This window comes from Xiphias gladius, chromosome 3 (genome assembly GCF_016859285.1).
Source record: "Xiphias gladius isolate SHS-SW01 ecotype Sanya breed wild chromosome 3, ASM1685928v1, whole genome shotgun sequence".
Taxonomy (NCBI): domain Eukaryota; kingdom Metazoa; phylum Chordata; class Actinopteri; order Istiophoriformes; family Xiphiidae; genus Xiphias; species Xiphias gladius.
The window spans coordinates 929,676-949,812 of record NC_053402.1 but is presented as its reverse complement, the minus strand read 5'-3'; the positions used below and the strand labels follow the sequence as shown (position 1 = coordinate 949,812).

Below are 20,137 nucleotides of genomic sequence, written 5' to 3'. Positions count from 1 at the left end.
ATATACGTTGATACTAATATACATTGGCCTCTGAAAGTATTTAAACCCCTTCACTTGTTACTCACTTTGGTGTGCATCAGTCGATACTCAATAACCCATAATGACATAAGGGAAAATGTTTTCGGAAATTCATTCAAAAGGAAAAACCTGAAATATCACATTGACATAAGTATTCAGACCCTTTACTCAGTACCTTGTAGAAGCCCCTTTGGCAGCAGGTACAGCCTCCAGTCTTCTTGGTTTAGTCTCTAGAAGCTTCGCTCACCTGGATTTGGACAGTTTATCTCATTCTTCCTGGCAGTTCCTTGTCAGATGGGATGGGAAGCATCTGTTAACTGCCATCTTCGGGTCTCTTTACAGATATTGGGGGGCTTAAGTCTGGGCTCTGGTTGAGTCACTCAAGGACAGAGACTTGTCCCGAAGCCACTCCAGGGTTGTATTGGCCGTATGCTTCGGGTCACTGTGGTGCTGAAACGGATCGACCGTGCTTCACTGTAGGGATGGATATCGGCCAGGTGATGAACACTGTTCATCACCTGGTGTTCACCAGACGTGGTGTTTGGAGTTCTGCTCAAAGGGTTCAGTTTTTGTCTCATCAGACCGGAGAATCTTTTCCTTCTCATACTTTCAGAGTCCTTTAAATGCTGTTAGGCGAACTCCAGGCAGGCTATCCGCCTTTACTCAAAGCTGCTTCCGTCTTGCTGTTCTACCATAAAGACCACATTGATGGAGTGCTGCTGAGATGTTGCTCTTCCTGCAGGTTCTCCCATCTCTGTAGTGGACTTCTGAAGCTGAAGTTAGAATGACTCTTGGGTTCTTCTTACCGGGTTAATCCGTTTGGCCGGTTGTCCAACTCTAGGAAGAGTCCTGGTGGTTCCCAACTTATTGAGGCCACTGTGCTCCTAGGAACACTCAGAGCTTTAGAGATGGTTTCATACCCTTCCCTTGATCAATCCCTCCCCACTGTTTTATCTCCAGGTCTGCAGAGTTCATTGAACTTCATGGCTTGGTTTTTGTCCTCAAGGCAGTAAAAATTGTGAGATCTTACATACACAGATGTGAGCCTAACTAAAGTATTTACCTCAGGTGGACTCCGGTCCCGTTTAGACACGTTTCAAGGATAATTAAAGCAAACAGGAAGCACCTGACCACAGTTTCGAGCCACAACAAAGGGTCTGAGTAGTTTTGTAAATGGGACATTTCAGTTATTGAGTTTTAATAACTTTGCTAAAATCACTTAAAACATGTTTTTTACTTTGTTATTATGGGTTATTGAGTGTAGATTGGTGGGAAAAATGGTTTTATCCATTTAAAATGATATCTATAACATGATAAAATTTTTGAAAAAGGTGAGGGGGAATACTTTATGAAGCGACTATATCTGTGACAAGCTAATATCTACTAAAATCAGCCATGGTGGGAACACATGACGTGCTCATGTTGAGAAGACAATACCATTGAAGTGGAATTATTGGCAACTAAGTCCATCACATTGAGCAATTGTGCTTAAGCATCTGTGTTTAAGTACCGACTAGGGCTAGCCCAGACCAAAGATTTTCCTAGTCGATTAGTTGTCGTTCAAGCCATTAGTCGACTAGTCGTCACACATTTATGATATTGATTTAGTTATTTAAATATGTATATTTTCGGGGGCGTCAGAAAATGGTTTGGGTTCCAGGGCTTAGAGAAAATGTTGAAACTGTGCTACATAACAGAGAAATACAAAACCGTAATAATGAGCCTTTAAAATATACATTTTATAAGCACACACACAAAGCCAGCTGCTTGTTAATGACACTAGCAAAAGCTGTGATGATTCTTTGCATGTCACCTTCTTCGGGTCATCCTTTACCCTCACGAAATGATCCCACACTTTGGATTTCCTGCCCGACGTGTGATCACTGTCTAATAATAGCATGGACCAGCCGTTTAAACGATGTGTGTGTTGCCAATTCCTATGTAGTTAAATGTTTTTATTTATTTATGATTTGCTGCGACCCACTGACCAATCAAAAGGACTAACATTTGGTCGATTCTTAGGGGACAGCCCTACTACCAACTTAATGTCAGGCGAAAAAAAAATTGCCCATATATAACTGATACGACTCCGATAAATTTTAAAATGTTCATTGTGTAAAAAAAAAAAAGAAGAATCCAGTTTAGTCAGATTGTTGTTCTTAGCTTATCTTCGATCTGATGTATGTATGAGAAGTGTTTGTAAGCTTTTGGATGCAATTTATCTTTTACCCACAGGTCTGTAACCTTTTATATATTTGCGTGCGTGCGTGGCTGGACCATCGAAGCAGAGTCATCTATCATGTCAAAGCCTTTGTGACATTTACCCTGCTGAAGAAATCAGAGCACAGTTTGATATCATGCTTCTTTGCTTCTTCCCCACACATACACACAAACATGTGTATATGTGTCTACCTGTGGATGGGGGATGAACATGTGTGAATCTTGTTGTGTGCCGGTATCTTTTGTATATCCAAGTCTTTTTAGTCTGTGATTTACATTTATTGTATGTGCTTATCAGACGCATGTCATAATTCATAGTTCTGATCAGGCATGATTTGGGCACTGAATGCTTTGACAGCGCACAAACACTCCAGCTCATTTCCAAAGCAACGTTCAGAGGCATGACACATTAGGACGCAGCTCACAGCACCCAGCATCTTTGAACAGTGTTTGGTTATCTGTTGTTGTGTTTCAGGCCTCATTTGCAAAACCATAAAGTACTGTGGTGTAGGTTTGTATAATCTGGTGTGAGGCCCAGATAATGCGGCCGGGCCATGGGACAGTAAACCCTTGTTCCCATCTGAGTGTCCCCTAAAACCACCACCACCACCACCCTTTTTGTCCCGAGTCTTTCATCTACTCTATCACCCTGTTTTGATGACGTTGCACGATCGATTTGAACGACAAAACTTCAGCTGACCGCAGGATGAACTCATCATCGGGTTCGGGTCAAAGGTGGCATTGCATTGGCACTACAACATCTGTGTGTTGACCCATTTTGACTGTGTAGCAGTAGTGTTTCGTGTTTACTCATGTGGACCCAAGGGATCAGGGCCAATTAAGGCATTTTTATTGGCTCAAAATCAGATTTATGAAGCCCAATTAATTTCCAGGTTTTTGTTTATTGTAGCCCTTTGTGCTCAGGATCGGGGAGCACTCCGCTCCACTCTGTTAAAACATGTGGAACAAATTCGATATGGAATGCAATTTAAATTCTGTCTATGAATTAATCTGAATGATTGTATTTATTGGCTACGTGGTATTACGCATTTACCAGGCATAATTACATTCCTTTCTTTATTTTTGCAGGAAAATAATTAGATGAAATGCCAGTTGCCTTGTACAGTTAATTACCAGATGTGCTCCCAGGTTCTCTTTTCAAACCACTCCGAGGAAAGACAACTTCCCAGTGAACTTATTGTAAATTGCCTATAGAATAGATGACCAGTTCAGCTTACATCTAACAAGATATTGTGTTTTTGGTATTGTACACTTGTTTAAATTTTCCAAACAAGTGTACAATAGTCAGTTAAGTACATTTGTTTGAAAATGACATTAACCTCTTGCAGCTTGCTAAAGCCTCAACATGGTTCCGTCGGTGAGATGGTTTTGTTCAGTCTGTGCAATGGGCTGTGACCAAAACCTGATGTGTTGCGGTGTCACTGCTGCAGGGACAGCTGTAACCCTGGCTGGAATGTAGGACAACACTCTGTGTATAGATTGCAGAATAGCAGAGCTAATAAGTGTCCAGACCAGAGCAGTTCGATTTTCCCCAGAGTAGCTTGGAAAGTCTGGGTGGGCAAAGGGAATGGCTTTCGTCTTCCCTGTTAACCGTTGAACAGATATTGCCAAAGATACCAAAGTTCATGATTGACCATGCCCACGTATTCAAAATACGCAGTTGCTCAGTGAAAAGGAAGGAGTAGATTTAGCTGTTAAATGTTGTCTCTGAACCAGTAAGAAGGACCCAGTAGTGGAGTGATGGCACTTAAATCAGAGGTGCCCCAGCTGCTGACTGGACCTCTGCTGGAGATTTTGTTGAGGGATTAGTTTGCGGCTCCCAGTCTTCCAGCTAATCGGTGCATTGCATTGAATCAAGTGATGGCAGTGCTACCAGTGCTATCACTGCAGTGTTAGTCTCATTAGCTATTCATTAAAATGTACTCTAATGACTGTGTTCCTGTTTGCCCTCCGCTCACTTTTTCAAAATGATAATTGGAACTGCAAATGGCATGTCTGACTGTGGGAATACCATATAATCTGCAGTCTAATGTTTTTATGGCAGCAGATTACCAGTTTTTGAACTCTGAATAAATTCAGACCATGTGGCAGATGGTTCTGATGGCAGTTTTCGTTCTGCTAGAGATGAATTTAATAAAACTGAAGAAGTCCAAAAGATGTTGTTAGCCCTGTTCTAATGACTCAACATCGCTGTTAACATCGCTGTTAACATCGCTAACGATGATCTCGCAAGATAGGTCTAATAAAATCCATGGCAGACTGTACAAAATCAGTTTCGGGACATTTTAGAATGTGTGATGATGAATGCAGTGAATTGTAGCGCTATACTGTAAATTTGAAAAAATCCGGAGAGTTGTGGCCATACCACTGACATTTCTGTGCTCCACAGTGCTCCACAAATTTTTTTAACGTGTTTTTATTTTTGGTTTATGTTTTTAGTTTTAAAAACTCAGAAATCAAGTGTGGCATCAGCCAGTGTTTCCTACGTCATTTCATGCTGTATTCCCATTCATTCTATTGTAAGTGTGGGTTGAAGCAGCAGTCACACTGTAGGGATTTGACAACCAAAGGTTTTTACGTGTTTTTTTTTTTTTTTCCTTTTTTGTCACGACTGGCGACTTTTGTCTTGGATAAGCCCATATTTGCACAGTGTATAGGCCCTAAAGACACTCGAATTTTCTCAATCAGACTTTTACTATGAGTAATGGGTTCCCACGTAAACCCCCGCATTTCTTCGCCAATATAGAGTTAAGTAGAGTTTTGGTTATTTCGCATGAGAGGTTTCTGTACTTTTGTGCTCAGTGTTGAGCTGGAAAAAAGGTGATACCACATACATCCGTGCATCAGTCAGAGTTTAGCAACATTCAAATCAAAATGTGATGACAGTGGTGGGATTGTTGCAGTCCAGATGAAGCAGATTATCTGAGTTTTTCACTGTTAATCTCCCAATAAATTTGAACCACAAATGTTTTTTTTCTTAAACTTTAACTTTGTTACTAATTTAGTCAGTGTTATGTAATGTTATAGAGAGTTACTTCCGATCTGAGACCAAGTTTTTAGTTGGTGAGTGGTCTGGCAATTGACATGTTAGTGCAGTGGTTCCCAAACCGGGGGCCTTTAGGTTGGTCCTCCGTTGGCACGGCATTAAGAATGTGAGCAACCCCTGTCCATCACTTTATATGAATTATTTCATATAATTTTTCTATTTTAATACTACCACTCAGTTTGTGTTTAACCTTATTTGTAACATTTTTCAGTGTAATCAGTGCCAAAAAAATGCCAGTATCTATCTCTGAAAGGTCCCTGACATTGGATCCAAAGAAGAAAGTTATGGCTCCAAGCTGACCAAAATCAGCTGCCAACCCAATATTACATGGGTGCTTTATTTATTTTGTTTTTTTCTGTAAATCGCTTTTCCCTTTCAACAACATGGTACATACTGAAGTTTCCGGTTTGTGATGATTTCAGAAGATTGCAAAGTCACTTTATGTAGAATGTAGGCCTGGGCGACATGGCCAAAGTTTTTCAAGCTTGGGGTCAATTCCTTGTTTTAATTGAATTGTTTCTTCTGGCAAAATGCAGAATTGAAACTTCATATTTTTTAGGTATTAATGTAAGGACAGACTTGAATGCAGCAGAATCCACACACTGTCCCATCAACTCCCGAGTCCTCGTAAATAGATACCAAGAGCTCAGATCAATGTGAATAGTCCTTTTTTCAATCTGTCCCTCTCGTAGATGTGGACATTAATTCACAACAAGATAGCCAGAGCCAGTGTAGGGACTGGCCTTCCCGTAGCATGCAATACCCATAATTCCCTGCTCAACCTCACAGATAAATCTCCACCCAGCTTCTCACCTCTCACTGTGACAGAATTGGATACAGCCCGACTGTAAGTGGTGACGCAATTTCACCCTTAAAACCACGGCAAAATGAAAATACTTTCTCTCTAGCGCTGGATTCCACGTGGGTAAAGAGATACCGTTATCCTGCAGGAAGAAGGCCAAAGAACAGTTTCAAACCGGTCAATTGTACTGCAGCCCACATGGTTTCACAGAAAGAAAGGCGACAGGATCCCTTTTCATTTCTTAAACGTCGATGAACTGTACATTAGACTCCTTCAGGATCATCAGACCACCTAGGATTTTCAGCTGACGAGCTGTGGAGTGAAAGAGCCGTTTTCCCTGAACCTGCACCCCACGCTTTTCACCGGGAAAAACAAAAGGCGCACCATCGGTTGCCACACAATAGCGATCCCAAGTAAGGCCGGCCTCTGGGCAGAGTTAGTCTTAGTGGTGTATTTAGATAACTTAAGGAGAGAGATTTTGGAAAATCTGGGATTTCAGTGCTAGTTGGGGGTTGGATAGGATTTGTTGGCTACAGGCGTAGTTGGACTAACCCTAAGCAGGAGATCCTTTGTCTCTCTCACCTTCGCGCACACTTTCTGTGCGCAACCACACTACACACCTACCCGCACTGACACACTCTCTCCTTTCTCGCCCTAGCATCCACTTCACTGCTACACTCATTCAATCCTAGGCAGGAATACTTCGGTCAAATTTTATGCAAAACAACACGTAGAAATTGGGTGTTGATGTTTCAGGGTTTCGAGGTGATTCAAAGGCATTTTTGCATTTAACAAAAACACCTTGACAACATCAAAAAACTAATAAAGGAGACCTTTTCCCGCATGTCTTAAATGGTATTCATAAATAATCAGCTTTTAGCTCTTTTTTTTTTTTCTCTACGGTTTTCTTTGGTAACTTCCTTCCCCTCGTCTTTGTCTCTGCTGTCACCCTTTTCCTCCATGTCTCCTCATTTCATCTGCCCGTCCCTTATGCAATCGTCTGTTCCTCCTTCATCACTCTTTAACCACATCCTCTCTGGCTGTGAAAGCTGTGTAGGATTTGTGTGTGCGTAGGTTGATGAATGGATGTGTGTGTGTGTGTTGCACAAATGGGGGAGTTGTTCTACCTCTGAGTGCCTGAAAAGCAGAGAGTGGTACTTTTTTTTCTCCCCTGTTTGGCAGATTGCACTGGGTTCAGTTTTCATGACTATCATATGGTTGCTATGCAACCATAGGAATACGTCTCCAGCTAAATCATATACGGCACATAGCTTTTCACACCTCCACCCTCTGCTCTTCTCCCCATCCTCTTCTGCTTCCCTCTCCCTCTTAATCTTCCTTCCTTCTACCTGCATCTCCTCCTCCCCCGTTCATCTCTCTTTTATGTAACCATGTTATCTGTCCTTTCTTTGTGTCTTCTGCACCCCCCAAATCATCTCATCTGTCTACCATGCTGTTGCCCCTCTCCCCTGCCCTCCTCTCTGTCCTGGTCTCGGTTCAGCCGCTGGGTCGCCCGTACTGTGCTCTGAGTGTAACGAGTGGTCTGAAGCGCGTGTGCGATTAGTTGGCAGAATTCTGAACAGTATACAAGAAGCACGTCCTCGCTAATATGCAAGCACCGTGTACATGTGTCGACCCATGAGTGTGAGTAATGGCTTCTGCGTGTGTTGTTTTGCCGTGAGTAAATGTCCTGATTTTATTTTATGCACCTTCCTGAACGTATGGGATTGTGGCTGTCCTCGTACTTTGCATGTCTCTGTGTGTCCTCGTGTGGCCCTGCTTGTGCAACCATCCCCTGAGGTCATACTTTATAGGTGGTGATATAGGAGGCTCTGTGCTGTGTGAAACATCCAGGACCTTCTGTCTGTCTGTGTGCAGTCACTTCACCCAGCAAGTATCGAGAGTGTGCTGACAGACGTGTTATAATAGAAGATGGAAATTATTAGGGTTGAAAGATGCACACACTGTATTAAAAACTACCATCCTGCAAGTCAGAAATACAGTAATCATGTGGAAATATAAGTTTCACAATGAATGATGAAGTTCCTCCCGATGAATAAATGCAATCCAGTGAAGTCACCGTCTGTTAGAGAACGTGCAGACGGAAGAATCAGTTAACTGCCTACTGACATGTTTCTTTAAATAAAAAAGGAAAAAACAAAAACATGCTGCTGGTTACAGTTATTATAGAAATAAGTACATCCGGGAGGAGTACCTCTTTTAATGGCTAATAATTTAGCCTGTTTGATGGAATTGAATGAAACAGAAAACAGAATAATAACAAGTCTTAGCGTGTCCTATCAGCCTGTGAAATAACAACGTTAGCTACCGTTTGCTCTGCATCCAAAGTCCAGCCTCAGAACTGTCAACAAAATCGTTCCACATGGTATGATGCTTACAGGTTATCTTCCAGTTTGTTCCCTGTCGAAGGGTTTTTCTGTGGGGGGGGGGATTCAGTTCAGATCATTTATAAGCCATTAATAAGAACAACTACTGTCAGTTCGTAAAATTCCCTAATGTGTTTATTCCCCTCAGGGTTCTCACTTTCAAAAAGGCTTTCAGCAAAAGTTAGCAAGCCTTATGCTAAATGTTAGCAAGTTATTAATAAAGGGTTTTTACAAAAATACAAGCCTGCAGTTGTAAATGTTACAAAGCGGGGAATGAATTGGGCTAAATCTATACTCTGTAGTCCAGGTGCTGTGTAGCCCTTTCACCTAAAATCTGCATTAATTGATTTTATTTAATTTTATTTATGGCCACTTGGGAGCAGTGCAACAAGCTGCGAACAAAATAGTGACATATTATTGCCTTATAAAGTTAAAGGAGAGTGCCGAGGCTGCATCAAACCGTAAAGTGCTAGGTCATAAAACCAAAACAATGTGCTGAAAGATGCTAAAATGCTCTGCACTGAAGCGGGAACTGCAGAGTCTGGTGATTATTCTCTGTGGATTAGTAGCTCTGAGGACTGTACGTTTACGATGAATATTAAGTTGCATCATCATCATTTTTTTCTCGGCAGCAGGCGGTCCTTTTTCGGTCTCCACCTCACTGAGACAACAGAACTGACACAGCTGCTCTCATTTTCTGTCCCTTTAACTGGGTTTAGAGTTTTGTTCCACTTCGGCTTGGCTTGACTGTGCGTCTGTTCTGCTGTCGTGTTACATATTCCATGATGCTGACAGGTTATTATCATCAGGTTAGTATTTTTGTGTGTGTTTCTCTTCTACAGACTGTTACTAACCAGTCCTGAGGACCAGCTGAATAAACTGAGCAGTATTCGTGGTATTTGTTATGCTCTGTTGTTTAGGTATAAAAGATATTTCCACATAACAGGCTTTAATTTGATTGTGTAGATTTGGTGGACGTGCCTCCTTCAAGAAACTAGTCTGCTGTTGTGGAATCAGTGGAGCATGAAAAACAGAGGGGGAAAACTAGAAAATGTGCTCAGTAGAGCGCAGATATCCACCATCCAGTTTCAAACAATGTAGACCAGACGTCAGAGGATCTGCCCCAAAAATGTAATGGGTTAGTCCCTGGCACGTGCTCCATCTCTCCCCCAAGTTTGATGCAAATCGGTTCAGTAGTTTTTGTGTAATGCTGGTGACAAATGAACAAACAACATGGGTGAAAACACAACCTCCTTGGTGGAGGTAAAAAAGGCGTATACACACACACACACACACACACTCAATCTATCCTATCAAATATATGCTGCTTTTTTTCATGAAAAAAGCAGCATATATTTGTGAGCTCTTTTAGTTTTGTCGTAAAGCTTTTGCATATTAAATCCGGTCCACAGGGGGCATCTCTGTGTATTAATCAACTTACCAGATAGATCCTTCATTTGCATGACATTACTGTAAAAATTCAAATTATAACTAGAGTCTGACTCCTTCTGCAGCTGAACTTGTTACTCCTCATCCTGACTGGACTGATAATGAGACACGCTACTCTGTCTGGAGTCCACACTGTCCTATAGACCGTCTTTCTGTTGTCATCGTGCAGCCTTTCTCAGCTTCTTCACATCGGTACACTCAGACCCTCTGGTCTCACTCAGCTCAGACTGCTCATGTCTCACAACCTACATAACGATTTCCCTCGTTTAGTCCATCTTAGTGTCGCATGTTGCCGATATGTTGGAGTCACGTGGTTTCTGCATTGCACCGAGTGTGTTACCGAAGCACAGGCCTCACAGTGGGAGACGAACTCTACGCTTAGCAGACTGGACATGAATGGAATATTGATTAATACAGACCTGAGCCAGATTCTAACATATTTGTGATTGATCATTTCCAGCAATGTGAAGACTTGTTTGAATGTCCCTGTTTTTTTCTTTTTTTTCTTTTACCTTTGAGATATATGTAACTGTAAGGATGTGACAGGTGGCGTGTGGTAGCCATTTTTAATACATCACTTATAAGACAGCAGCGACCCCTACTCCCTCCACCTTAGGCCTATTCTAGACAGAACCCAGGGACATTTTCCTAAAACCTCTGCACTTCAAATTTAGTCTATTTACTGAGTGATTTCAGTTCATTTCGATGGGGAGCAGAGAAAGATTAAGAATATAGGTATTTGTGGGAGACTGCATGAAAAATGTCATTTTACTCACCGTCAGGCAGTCAGCTCTAATAGCCTGCTCTTTTTGGGTTCCATTTCCCATCCAGGATGCTATTGATAAGTGCTGCACTTAAAAACTATTTCCCTGGAGCGCTATGTTCACTTAGCCTATTATTTCAAGCCCTCTATTACACTCTGATAACATCCCTATAATATTTTATAAGGACTTAAGAACTATATGATAGAATTCATTGACTTGACCGTGGCCTAGAGATAATGCAAATGTTTAAAACATCACTTATGACAGTGGTTCTCAACCTTTTTGGATGCTAAAAATCAACTCATTTAAGATTTTTCAGCTCTGGAGATTGTGGAAATTTGCTGCAAAATGTGTTAAGTTGAACATTATTTGATCAAGCTAGCGTGATTAAGAACGTGAACTACGTTTCCTTGCAGTTTAACATCAGCGTCTGTTGTGCAAATGGGGGATGTTAAACCTTTCTAGCTTCATTATGCTGCAGTTTTTTCAAGGTGAATGTTCTGCTCACAGTGAAACAGTTTTCTCTGCAAAATGTCACACGGCTTGTTGTGAGAATTCGGTTGTCGTCTGAGTTTATTTTGGCGTCATATGTCATATTTTCTCACCTTTGTTTTAGACTGATCACCATCATGCAATGTCTTAGCTAGATGAGTTTTTTCAGCATTTAGTTCATGGGTGTGTTATCTCCTTATAAATTATTCATCATTTCACAAATATGTCCTGGTAAGAAATTTCTAATTTGGTACTAATTTTAAGGAAAACAGATTTAATGTTCTGAGATTTTATTTTTGTGGTGTTGATAATGAAATCTGTTGTTAATTTCAAGAGGCGTTTTTCTTGAAAGAACTGCACCATTCAAACCCATGAAAACATTTCTAATTCATTGAGAAACATACTGGAAACTCTATTCTTTATACAATATATGTTGAATTGTATGTTTGACCATTGCAAATTGAACATGTTTGCATGTTTAGCTAACCTGCTGTGCACTGTCTAAAAGAGTCTAGTCTTCACTCTTTTGTACTGTACTGTACAATTGAACACTGTGTATTTTACCTGCTCTATAGTTAGTGCCAAATTAAATAGTTCTTTCCGGGAAACCTGCTAGGGAGTTATTGGAAAATAACTAGGAATTTACAGAGCTGTGGAATAAAGCGTTAACTTCCTTACTTCAGTGTCATAAATCTCTCTTGCATTTTACATGTCATTTTACTAACTGAAAGACATTTGAATATTTTACATTTTTACTAGTTACACTTGATATTGTCATTAAATATTGTATTTATACCTGTTGAATTCTTCTTATTTTTAATGTATCATCCCATATCGTTACTGTACCTGTTTTCTGCTGTGGCTCAACAGTGAGATTATTATATTTTTTGGTATACAGTAGTTGTATATTAGTAAAAATAATTACAGGGATTGTTTGATTCAATAGCACGTTTTCCTTATTTTATTGTAGTTTCCTTTGGTAGCTCTGTCTGTGCACCCTGTTTTAATATCCTTCAAATAAAGGGGAACAGCTTTGAAAGGTGGGAATGCTCTAGTCAGACATGAATGCTGTCAGAGAAATATTTATAACACACCCACATCGGCAACACCACACCCAACCCCACATAAAAACAGAGCTGGGATGTGACCGGCCTATTGCTACATTTTACTGCCATCGAACCATAGAACACACTATATTGCTAAGCAGGCTTCACCAGTTCCGTAGGATCCCATGCCCTATCTAATTGCTTTGCCCTATAGTTTCATATGTACTGTATAATGTATAATATAACTGCTGTCGCCACAGCACTCCGATTGCCGCACTGACCGAGAAGCATAGGATCCCAATTTTACAGCCCAGCTACTTACCAAATTTAAAAAAATAAACAAATGTAAGTGGAGCTTTAAAGCAAGGAAAGACATTTTCACTTATATTCAGAGATTATGTTCTTGTCTTTTTTAAGGCTTTTGGAGCAAATAGGTCTCCTCTTAGTAAATACTGCTTAAAAACATTTATTTAGCACAAAAAAACAAAACTGTTAGTTTATTGACGACTGGAGGATAACTTCCCTTTTTGGTTCCTACCTCGCCCCTGAGGTCAAAGGTCAGTGTCAGATACAGAATAATGACAGGCAGTCAGCTTAGCTGCTTGCCAATCAATCACTCATCACTCCAAAAATCAAAAGTATACAGTACAAATCTGCAAAATGCTGAATATGTTTTTATTCAGGTGTAAAAACTGATTTTTGGAAATTTTCTTCTGGCTGTAATCAGAAGGATGATTTTCACCTTTAGATTATATTATAAAAGTTTATAAAAACTCAGCACTCTTTTTCACTCAGTGTTTTGTCAATCTACAGTCCCCTCCAAAACTATTGGAACGGCTTGGCCAATTCCTCTGTTTTTGTTGTACACTGAAGACATTTGGGTGTGCAATCAAAGATGAATATGAGTCAACAGTTCAGAAATTCAGCTCTTATTTCCTGGTATTTACATCTATATGTTTAACACAACTTAGGACATAGAACATTTTGTTTGAACCCACCCATTTTTCAAGTGAGCAAATATATCGGAACATGCGACTGACAGGTGTTTCTTGTTGCCCAGGCGGTGCCTATTAAGAATGATTTGGTTTTAACCTTCGGTTTCACCTGTGAAGACTGCATTTGTTGTTCAAAATGATAAACCAACATGAAGACCAGAGATCTGTCTATGGGAGAAAAGCAATCCATTTTGAAGCGGAGAAAAGAGGAACATCTCAGAGAGCCACTGCACAAACATTGGGCATAGCCAATACCACAATTTGGAATATCCTGAAAAAGAGAGAAAACTGCTAGTGTAGGGAGACCTCAAACAGGTCGGTCAAGGTCAACAACAGCAGTTGATAACAGAACCATTGTGAGAGCAGTGAAGGAAAACCCCAAAACAACAGTCAGTGGGATCACCTCCAACCTCCACAGGGCAGGGGTGAAGGTATCACAATCCACCGTTTGAGCCAGACTTTGAGAGACCATACCACAAGATGCAAACCCCAATCTGGCCTTCAGTAAGAATCTAAAGGCCAGATTTAAACTTGCAAAGAAGTAAAGAGATGAGCCGCAAAAGTTCTGGAACAAAGTCTAATGGACTGATGAGACCAATATTGACCTCTACTAAAGTGATGGAAAGGCCAAAGTGCAGAGAAATCTTAATCTTCTTTTACTGATGATGTAACTCATGATGCTCGCAGCAGAATGAATGAATTCAGAAATCTAAGGAAACATGTTGGCTTACAGTTGACAGAGAAATGCATCCAAACTAATCGGGAGGAACTTCATCATGCAGCAAGACGATGACCCCAACACAACAAAGGACTTCACCAGGGGGAGACAGTGGCAGGTTTTAGACTGGCCAAGTCAATCATCTGACCTTTCACCACCTGAAGAGGAAACTGAACACCCCCCCCCCACCAAAACAAACGAACTGGAAGAGGCTGCAGTAAAAGGCTGGGAAAAGCATCACAAATAAAGAATACAACATTTTGGTGATGTCAGTGGATCGCAAGCTTGACGCAGTTATTGCAAGCAAGGGTTATGCAACCTAATATTAAATGTTAATATTAAATTAAATTAAATTAAATTTACTTCACCTAAAAATGGTAAAAAGGTAGTCTGTCCTAAGTTGTTTATCAAATCAAGTACAGTAAAGTAAAGACCAGGAATTACAAGCTGAAATTCTGAACTCATATCTCGTAATTATCTTTTGATCTTAAACCCAAATGTCTTCAGTGCACAACAAAAACAAAGGAATAGGCCTCTCTGTTCCAATAGTTTTGGAGGTAGTTTTGGACTGTACGTATAGTTTTCTTGCTTCCACATATCTGCAAAGACATGCCTGCACAAATCTTTGTCTCATAATTATCTAATCTTATTTTTTAAAGCATAGGGCTGGACTTACAGTGAATTCAGAAAGTTTTCAGACCCCTTCACTCTTTTCACATTTTATGTTGCAGCCTGATGCTAAAATCTTTTAAATTAATTTTCCCCCTCATCAATCTACGCTCCATAGTACACAGTGCACCATAACGACTGAGAAAGCAGAATTTTTAGAGATTTATGCACATTTATTAAAAAGGAAAAACTGAAATCTCACATTGACGGTAGTATTCATTTGCTGTGACACTTGACATTTAGCTCAGGTGCCTCCCATTTCTCCTGATCATCGTTGAGATGTTTCTGCACCTTGACTGGAGTCCACCTGCAGTAGATTCAACTGATTGGATATGATTTAGAAAGGCACACACTTGTCTATATAAGGTCTCACAGCTGACAATGCACATCAGAGCAAAAACCAGACCATGAGGTCCAAGGAGCTGCCTGCTGAGCGCAGAGACAGGATTGTGTCGAGCAGCAGACGGAAGCTTCGCCTCAGCGAAAGACACGTGGAAGCTGCTCGGAGTTTGCGAAAAAGCACCTAAAGGAGTCTGAGACTGTGAGAAACCAGATTCTCTGGTCTGAGGAAACCGAGAGGGAACAGTTTGGCCTCAGTTCTAAGCATCATGTCTGGAGCAAACCAGGCACCTCTCGTTACCTGCCCAGTACCATCCAAACGGTGAAGTTTGGGGGGGCAGCATCGTGCTGTGGGGGTGTTTTTCAGCGGCAGGGACAGGGAGACTGGTCCGGGTTGAGGTAAGGCAAAATGGAGAAGAGTACAGAGAGATCCTTAATGAAAACCTGGTCCAGAGCGCTCAGGATCGCTGGGTCTAAGGTTGACCTTCCAACAGGACAACAACACAGCCAAGACAACGCAGGAGTTGCTTAGGGACAACTCTGTCAATGTCCTTGAGGGGCCCAGCCAGAGCCTTGACTTGAACCCAACTGAACGACTCTGGAGAGACGTGAAAATGGCTGTCCAACAACGGCCGCCCTCCAACCTGACAGAGCTTGAGAGGATCTGCAGAGAAGAACGGCTGAAAATCCCCGGATCCAGGTGTGCGAAGCTTTTCGGATCAGACCATAGAAAACCTTAGGATGTAATCGCTGCCAAAAGTGCTTCAACTGAGTAAAGGGTCTGAATATTTGTCAGTGTGATATTTCAGTTTTTCTTTTTTAATACATTTTCAAAAAATTCTAAAATTCTGATTTCACTTTGTCATTATGGGGTAATGATTAACCAGTAGTCACTGACAAAATCACCAGACACACAAGTTAAAAGCAACTGCTGAGCTGCAATTTCAGGTATATTCACCTGTAAAGTGATCACTCAGAGAGAAAGTTAGAAGCTCATTCACATCTGTACAGCTGCCGTGCTGCCAATTGAATGAGACCATAGAGAGGTGTGGCCGCGGAGGGAAAGCCCAAAAAGGCGCTGGGTTTATTACCAGGTGCTTTTGCGAAAAAAGTTGCTGAAGAGATTTGAAAAGTCAGTAAATCTAACAACAAAGGTAATAAGTTGTCAACACTGCCTGTAAATGCCCCCCTGATGACGCAATATGAGCTGTTTGTGCCTATTCATTTTGAAAGAGCAATGGTCAATGGTTTTACTTAAGCACTATGCCGACCGACCAATGGTGTAACATGAGCTTGACTAATGGTGTGACAGAAATGTTTTGAGTTAAGTGCTAATGTCAGCATGCGAACATGCTCATTAAGCCGGTATAATGTTTAAAATGTTTGTCATCTTCATTTAGTGTGTTGCTAATTTAAACAAGACACAAAGTAAAATTTAGGCTGATGGGAATGTCATTAGTTTATCAAGTATTTGGTCATAAACCAAAGTATTGGACAAACTGAAAATTTGACCTGATGGGGGCGCTCAGGGTAAAGTTCACACACTTTAATTCAACAATTGTTCCAACCAACAGTTGTTAGGACATATCACTCAAAACACATGTTTACCTAATGGTGGCGCTAGAGGGAAAGTAAGGGGTTCACCAAAGTCAGTAGGATTCATCCTTTGGGGGACATGAATGTTTGTTTCATGGCACTTTATCCCGTAGTTGTGGAGATATTTCAGTCTTCACCAAAGTGGTGGTCCAACCAACTGACTGACATTGCAATCCCTATAGCCACACTTTGTTAAACAAAATGTGTTATACCACTACATGTGTCGGTTTTGTGATATAAAATAGTACATACTCTAATATAGGATTTCATTTCTGTCGTACCCCATGTGTTTGTGTGGCTCACTGATGTGTTTTTAATACTTTTTGGACAACAATGGAGCTCTATCAGGATTTGGTACACACAATACTTGTTAGTACAGTCAATTCATTGTTAGTTTTGCTCTTTCCAACAGCCTTATGCTTGAGTGTCTTACATGAGAGCCAGAGAAGAATTATTTGACTAGAAATGTGAATGACATCCTCAGAGGCCCTAGATCTGGCTCCTAGATCTGGATACTGTACACTGTTCATCTCTAAGAACACTGAGCCACCAGGTCTTTTTTTATTTCTTGTTTGGCTTTTCATCTCATGTCTCTCTTTCGCTCCCTTTTCAACAGCCAAATGGTTAATTTTTAAGGTGTTTTTTTTTCTTTTTTTTTTCTTCTTACTTTGCACCCAATTTAGCGGCATCAACTCGAGGTTTCTCATACAGCATTTCTGGTACACTAGAGATAACAGCCTGTACTGTTAATCTGTCACTGCAACTGATGGGGGAGGGAAGTTACTTTCCCCATGGGTACAGAATGATGCATATTGTATGAAATAGCTCTTTCAGTAATCATGCTCTCTCTTCTTCTGTCTTTCTTCATGAGATAAATCTTGATGTCTCTTGCGTTTGTTCTGTCCTGCTGTATGTTAATTAACCCTGCTGCTGAGAACAGCTGTTTGTGTGTGTGTGTGTGTGTGTGTGTGTGTGTGTGTGTGTGTGTGTGTGTGTTTGTTTATTTATTTATTTATTTATTTGTTTGTTTGTTTGTTTGATGGATTGGCTCAAAATTTTGTACAGATCTTCACTGTTCCCGTAAAATGTTTCCTGATGATTTTGATGATCCCCTGACTGTTCGTCTAATGCCACCATGAAGTTGGCCTTTTTCGTTTTTTGTTGTAATATCTTGACAAATATCAGATGGGTTGCAGAGAAAGTTGATTCAGATAGTTGTGAACCCCAAATTATGAATTGTAATCACTTTATTCAGTTTGCTAACTTTTTGTTTTCATACCAGCAAAGCTAATGACATTCATACTCAGTCATACTAATGACATCAGCCGCAGCTTTACTTTGTGTGAGATGCTGTACTCTGCTAACATTATAGCTGCTAAACATCAGCATGTTAACATTGTCATTGTAAGCATGTTAGCATGCTGATGTGACTATGAAGCTCAAAGGACTGCTGTAGAACCTTAGTCTGGCTTAGGGTCATATAATGTACATTTTGGAATGGACTGAAAAACAATGTTGTCCTGCTAGTGGGGCGCTACATCAGATAATGTGGTCCGCATTGGAAGGCGCGAGGTCACCAAACTCAACGCTCGCCGCTACTCGGGGGAGTTTGGTGACTTATTAGTATTATTAATGGACTCCCTTCCCTTGGAGTCCAGTGACAATACTGATACTGATGTTGTGCTGTGGTCATATTCTAACCTGTTGTTGTTTTTCCATAGGTGAAGCCCCTGAAGAAACCTACTTGTACGTGTTAAGAGGCAGAGCCAAGCATCGACTTTTTCAAATGGAGACTGGCAAACCACCAGCATTCTTTTTTTTCAAAGACATAAGATAGAAAAATATACTCAAGATTGATACAGCACAGCTTTACCTCCCACCATCCTCTCCTCTTTCTCTGGTCTAATCAGAGAAAACCTCTTCAGCTGTCTACCTCCCAGAGAACTAGAAAAAAAGAAATAGAAACCGTAATTTATTATTTGTTATCAGTTGCTCTTTTACTTCTCTTTGTGCAACATTTCTGCATTTACCTCAGGGATTTTCTCCCACTACCTACCTCCTCCACTGAAACAGCCAACCCAGTGACTGGAAGACAGAGCAAAAACACACCTGTGACCTCTCACTGCTGTTACCGTGACAACCTGTATTGCCTCTCAAGCTCTCCCCACTGCAACCGTGACGACCAGCAATGACCTTGGACCTCTTACCACCTGCCAGCTCAGAGCTGCTCACTGCCTAAATTGTACTGATCCACACTTGTAGCCTGGACCTTGGGCTAGTTATTACTGAAAGGAAAAGGGTCATATTGCCAGAAAGGCAGCTAAAGACTCTCACTCGACTCACCCCTCTATATGATATACCTGGCAACTATTTACCTCAGTAGACACACCTTTTAGATAGACACTCAGTCAAGGGAACTTTTCAGTGACAGCGTTCACTCTCCTGACGCTGAGTCTTGCCCAGCAGGTAACACATGCTAAATAGCCTGGCGCTTCAATCTAACCCGTAGCCAACTCACTCCAGCATCTTCCATTTGCCTTGGAGGCAGGACTATAGCAACAGTAGCCAGGGAGGCCTCCAGAGAAGCAGAGAGAGAGACTCAGGAGTACAACCTGTCACGCAACTTCACTTCATTTGCTTCTCAGCAAAGTCGCCATCATTCATGAGCCTCGTGCTATGAGCAGTAGCATAAATCAGCATTTGCCCTAGAGCCCTTCAGAGATCACAGAAGAGACTCAGAAGTTCCCCTTGCTTTGAGCTTCCTCTTCACCCTGTGAAACCTCTAAAGAAGTAAAGCTACCCATGGAGCAGGAGAAGTTCTGGGATCGTCATCAGCTTCTCTTGCTCAGGAGGTAAAACCACAAAGGATAGAAAAACCTCCTGGCAGATTTAACTCCGATTACTACAAACCTTGGAAAAGTAAAAGGAGTAAACACAGAGAAGATCCATATTGTGTGACAGTGAAGAGAAGAAGACAGAAAAAAGCATAAAGTAAAGAGAAGAATGCAGCGGTGAGTTGTGTTTTCTTAATCTCTGTGCTTGTTTATTAGCATGCTTTCTTCTCTTTGTTTTTTTTTTCCTCAGTAACAATAGGCTCAGTGGGCCTGGGTGTAAAGAATTTATCAGTGCTATAGTGAGGATGAGTAAGATCCACATACTTCATTGCTGGCCTGCTACCATCACTTGCCATTTTTTACTTATGACAAAAGAAAAATATTTTTAGTTTTCATATTTTTCATTTCTTTGTGTCACTAACTGACATTTAACTGACATTTCTGCCTTATTAGATGATACAGAGTGGAGACAGACGGGGTATTAAGAGACATGGAAGGAGCACAGTGCAGTAAAGGTCATTAACTGAATTTGAACTCTCCAGCAACATACAGTACATCTTCATGGATAAACCTCAAACAGGAAGAGAAGGGAATTGGCTAAAAAACAACCCCTTGAGGAAGTTAGTAGCTTGAAGCAACCCTAACTGTGGGATATGTAAATGTGGCAATTCATATTTAAAATGTAACGCTTCAGTTGGTGCATATAAGTGGTTGTCAAGGTTTGGCCTGACGACGCCACTT

At 41.0% G+C, this 20,137-nt stretch overlaps 1 protein-coding gene across 6 annotated transcripts in view; it reads left to right on the top strand.

The window, feature by feature from the left end:
* The window catches only part of LOC120788380 (thyroid hormone receptor alpha), a 117,278-nt gene that overhangs the window by 18,801 nt on the left and 78,340 nt on the right, over positions 1–20,137 (top strand). For all 6 annotated transcript variants that reach the window (XR_005707230.1, XM_040124167.1, XM_040124163.1 and 3 more), the window contains 2 exons: positions 18,284–19,573; positions 19,850–19,911. The gene's annotated coding sequence lies outside the window, so the exon portion shown is untranslated. The remainder of the gene's footprint in view (positions 1–18,283; positions 19,574–19,849; positions 19,912–20,137) is intronic.